This window comes from Pteropus alecto, unplaced genomic scaffold (assembly GCF_000325575.1).
Source record: "Pteropus alecto unplaced genomic scaffold, ASM32557v1 scaffold3, whole genome shotgun sequence".
Taxonomy (NCBI): Eukaryota; Metazoa; Chordata; class Mammalia; order Chiroptera; family Pteropodidae; genus Pteropus; species Pteropus alecto.
Window position 1 is genome coordinate 41,105,556 of NW_006442484.1, and position 5,507 is coordinate 41,111,062.

The 5,507-nt window shown below is 36.3% G+C and overlaps 1 protein-coding gene across 2 annotated transcripts in view; it reads left to right on the top strand.

The window, feature by feature from the left end:
• Positions 1 to 43: 43 nt before the first annotated feature.
• Positions 44 to 5,507, top strand: part of PHOSPHO2 (phosphatase, orphan 2) — a 10,014-nt gene continuing 4,550 nt past the window's right edge. Inside the window, exons 1-2 of one of the 2 annotated variants that reach the window (XM_006921174.3) lie at positions 46 to 250; positions 758 to 791. The gene's annotated coding sequence lies outside the window, so the exon portion shown is untranslated. Of the gene's footprint in view, positions 251 to 757; positions 792 to 5,507 lie in introns of both variants that reach the window. The other variant, XM_025039505.1, reaches the window with a different exon arrangement.

A 5,507-nucleotide genomic window follows, 5' to 3' on the forward strand; every position in this document is an offset into this window, starting at 1 on the left:
GGGGCTGGAGAACGTAGGCTACGCCTGCGCGGGAAGCCGAGCCTACGAATGCGACGGCTCCGCGAGCAGGCGCCGGAACGATCCGCGGAAGCGGGTGGAGGCAGGGACGGCTGCTGATACCTGTCCTCGTTCAGTGGGGAGAGTAGGGTATCCGGTCCGGCCTGGTGCTCCCGTTCTCATCAATCGCGTGCCTCACGGGGGACGACCCCCAACTAGTTCCCTGCGTCTACTTTCGGGGCCGACCTGGCAGGTGTGTGGAAAAGCGGGGCCTAGACTTGGTACTTGCAGCCCACAGACCTCCTTGCGGGTGGAAGGTGAAGGGCAGTGCCCTCCCTTAACTACAGAAACCCAGGGATTAATTGACAGAATATTTGCGTTTAAATACTTTGGTTTAAGGCATGATCTAGGCCTGATGGGGCTTAGTTTTTTTAAACATAGGAATTTTTAAACTTGGATGTTGTTAGGACCTTCATATTAGGACCTTTAAGATTTTAAATTGCTTCGTAAATACAGTATAGTAAATCATATGTATTTGGGGGGCCAATCAGACCTCTAAGGACACAAATCTGTCAAGAGTGGATGCAGTCTTGATTTCAAAGGATCCTTTTTTAATACATCGAAGTACAAATGATTTCATTACAAGCTAGTTGGTTACAGCATGTACACATTAGGCACCAGATTGGAGTCGCTCAAAACAAAATGAGGTAAGATTTTAATCACTAAAGTTCTAACACATAGTTGTACTGTTTTTCTTCAGGTGTTCTATCAGATGTTCCACCATAATAATGCTGGTAAGTATGAAAGGATTAATAAAACATTTGTTGACAAAAATTAGTTTTTTCACATATGACATTGGTTTTTTTGGAAGCATAGTTTTTAAGATGTCAAGAACTTGGAAGAGTCAGATTTTACCCTGCTTGCATGATAACAGCTTGCCACAGTTTTGTAGAAGATGCAGACCCCAAAGTCAGAAATGAATTACTTGCAGTAGTAGCCAGAATATCAGCAGTTTTGTCCCATTCCCCACAGGATGATGCAAAGAGGGCCAGAAGTCAACTGCACATGAAGTTAAGGAACCCAAATCTTTATTATAATGAACAACAAACATGCCTTTTAAGGCTGTTTACTATACATACATTTTTGAGATGATAGTCCAGAGCAAAGGACAGTGAATGCCTTGCTTCTAAGAAATGCAGAACCACTAGAGACTCATGGAGAATTATCTCCCAACAAAAATTCTCTGGAATTTTGACTAAATTGGTTACAAAAAGTATTGAATATATAAGATTTGATGTTAGTAATTTGCCAATTTGACATGGTCTGATATCATTTGACTTTCAACACCTGCATCTTAGCTCTAAGGCATGGATCTTTAGAGCCAAGTTGGTCTAGAGTTATCTCTATTACATCCGCTCCTTTTGTTTTTTCTTTGTTGGGAAATTCAGAAGAGAGCATATACACTTTGATCTGAAAGAGTTTAAATTATTCTAGAGAAAAATGTAGAAAAAGAATGAACTACAGTCAAACTACCCATGATCCTACCACTGTACACAGACATTTTTTAAAAACAAAAATGGCATTACACTTTTGTGATTAGGCTGTTTAATTTGAACTGAATATCTTCACTTTTACTGGCTAAATAAATATTTCATTATATACCTATCACATATTTAACCAGTCCCCAATTCTTGGACGTGTATGTAGTTTCTAGTTTTCATTATTAAAAGCTCATAGGTTATTTTTAGACTATGGAAACATTGCTGATAGACCAGATATACACGGATCATGCTTTTGGAGAGAATAGTTAAAACTATTTTGAGAATTTAACAAATTAGTTTCAAAATAGATTCTCATTCTTAAAACAACCTTTATGCACATTCTTAATTTTTGGAGACATTTTTATTTCAAGTACAGCACTAAATCTTTTAATCTTTTAATGTTTAATAGAATCTGAAAATCTCAACAGAATGAGCCTAACACTTGTGATTTTATCCACTGGATAAAAAGTTACATTTACATAACATTCCCTGTGTAGTATTTAAGGTTTTTGTTTAATCAAAATTTGTTTCTCCAATTATCATTAGGTACTTCTCTGATGTAAGAGAAAATAGCATCATTAGAAAACATAAATTTAAAAATATCTTAAATACCTTTATTAATTTTAGGAGTTAAGAAGTGTTTGTTCCTTTGCTCCAAACCAGATAACTTTGTTCCCTGCATATAGTGAGAGTAGTTTGATTAGAAACCAAATGGTGTTTGAAAGTGAAGGTGGTCATGACTGTTTAACCTAAGCTCTTTGCTGAAGTAAGATTAATTATATTGGAAATACTAAATTGAGAAAGTATTTTTAATAAAGATTTGTATTGAGTGCTGAGGAAAAAAACATGAAAAGATCTGAAATTAAAATTTCACTTGTAAATAGAAATTAATAGCAGTGGAACTATGTTAATTTCAGGCTTATGATTCATCTTATTTTTAGATTAATAGTTCAGGAATTTCAGTAATTTGTGGCTAAATACAAGCTAGAGACAATCTTTAAAGAACAGTGAGTTAGTTACATTTGAAAAAAAATTTTAAATTATATATGAATTCACAATGCTTAAAAAGTATGTTTGTTTTTCATTAATTTTTATTATGGTGACATTGGTTAACAAAATCCAGTAAGTTTCGGGTGTACAATTTAAAAAGCATGTTTTTACTTTTAATGTGCCTAGGTACAGTACTAATGTGATTGTCAACTATGCCTTATTGCTATTTATTACATTGTTTCTATGGGAAAGTGAATTCAGCACGTAAATCTGTGGGAGTCAGTCAGACACCTGGATTAGGCATTTAGAGATACAAGGATCCAGATATCAGAATATTATATACCACTTAAATTCACACCACAAGAGATATCCCTTGTGGGATAATATTTTTTTTTTAATATTATTTTTCAGTGACAGTTGACATACAATCTTATTAGTTTCAGGTGTACAACATAGTAATTAGACATTTATTATATACCTTATGAAGTGATTACCCTAAGTCTAGTACCCATTTGACACCATACATAGTTATTACAATATTACTGACTGTATTCCCTGTACTGTACTTTACATCCCTCTTGCTATTTTTATAACTGGCAATTTGTACTTAATCCATTTTGCCTTTTTTCACACAGCCCCCGCAACCCCCTTCCCATCTGATGATCATTTCATTCTCTATCCATGAGTTTGTTTCTGTTTTGTTGGCTCATTTATTTTTGGTTTTTAGATTCCATATATCAGTGAAATTATATGGTATTTGTCTTTCTTTGATTTATTTCACTTAGCATGATATCCATGTTGTTGCAAATGTCAAGATTTCATTCATTTTTATGACTGAAATCATTATGATTGTATATATGTACCACTTCTTTGTTATCCATTTGTCTGTTGATGGAAACTTAGGTTGCCTCCAAATCTTGAGCATTGTTAATAATGCGCAGTGAACACAGGGGTGCACACATCTTTTCGAATTAGTGTTTTAGATTTCTTCAGATAATACCGAGAAATGGAATTGCTGGGTCATGTGGTAGTTCTATTATTAATTTTTTGAGCAACCTCCATATTACTGTTTTCCATAGGGGCTGCACCAATTTACAATCCTGCCAACAGAACACAAGGGTACCCTTTTCTCCACATCCTCACCAACACTTATTGTTTGTTGATTTATTGAGGATCGCCATTCTGACAGGTGTGAGGTGATATTGTGGTTTTAATTTGCATTTCTCTGATGATTACTGATGTTGAGCATCTCTTCATATGTGTATTGGCCAACTTTTGTCCTTGTTGGAGAAATATCTATTCAGGTCCACTGTTCATTTTTTAATTGGATCTTTTGTTTTTTTGGTGTTAGAGTGTATACATGTTGGATATTAACCCCTATTGGCTGTGTCATTGGTGAATATATTCCCCACTCAGTAGGTTGTCTTTCTGTTTTGTTGATGGTTTTCTTGATTGTGCAAAAACTTTTTAGTTTGATGTAGTCCCATTTGTATATTTTTTTCCTTTTGTTTCCCTTACTTGAAGAGACACATCTAAAAAAATAGTGCTGATACCCATGTCAAAGAGTTACTATCTATGTTGTCTTCTAGTTTTATGGTCTTAGGCCCCACATGTAAGTCTTTAATACATTTTGAGTTTATGTTTGTATATGGCGTAAGAAAGTAGTCTAGTTTCCTTTTTGTGCATAATAATTTTGTATCCTGCTATTTTACTGAATTCATTTATTCTAATAGTTTTTTGGTGGAATATTTATGGTTCTTACTATATAGTATTACGTCATCTGCAAATAATGACAGTTTTACTTCTTCCTTTCTGTCGGAGCCAGCCGACGAAGTAATTAAGGGTACCTGAAAGGGGGGAGCATGGACTGAGGAAAAGAAAGAAGACAGACAGAATTGCAGGAGGGATCACAGAATCAAGCTGTGTCTGTGTCCCCTAGTTTATTTAGAACACACTATTTATAACATTACACAAAGAAAGACAGTAGTCAAGAACCAAGGTTAGCCAGATTACTATATCCAGTAGAACAATGAGATTCTCACAACTCAGAACTCTGCTAAACTGTTGCAAGGAATTTGCAGTGATTGCTATGTGAACAGTTACCTCCCGGTTTTTCCCAGCGCTTTACAATCTCAACTTCTTACATTGTTGCCAAGTACACAGATATCCTTGTTCCTTGTTATACGTTTTCACATGTCCATAAGTGACTCCCCACAGCTCCCCCTTTTTTATTGTTTAAATGCCCGAACCCTCCTGGTTCTGGCGCAAGGTGACTGTGCCTGTCTTAGGTGATCCCCTCACCAGATCTGGAACTTACCCGTCATCGGTACGTGCATTCCGTCATGCACGCCCTGTCTTAGGTTGTCCAGTCTCTGAGGGAGTCTTACCCGTCTTTGACTACCAGCCCCCGCGGGAGGGAGATGTCTATCTTTTAAGCCGTATTTCGAAGTCTTACATGATGTAGGTTGGCCTGAAGTTTTAACATAGCACTAATGAAGTATTTCAGTAGAGAAGGAAGCAGGCACAAAACAACAATTACACAGGCTCCTATAGTCAAAACAGAAGCAGCTAGCTGATAGAAGGAAGACCATGAGGGGACAAGGCCCTTAAGGTGATCCAAAAATTCAGTGGCCAATTTATCAGCGTCAAATTGTAGAGGTTTAGCATTTTTAAGTCCTTGTATTTCTTTATGCAGGTTAATTAAATCTAAGGATACATTAGCATTGTGCCATATGCCTTTTAAATGATATTTTACTCGATCCCAGTCATGACTGGTCTCATTATATCTTCTAGATGTGACACAGATCCAATGATACTCCACATGACATTCTAGTTGAGATCTAATTTTTAGACCCTGGACTTCATCACCCAGGTATTCCACTGTCTTATACAGAGCATCTACCTTTTGTTCTGATTTTCTATCTATATTTTCCTGTGTTCCCAATGCTAAAGTAACATTTCTAGACAAATCATTGACAT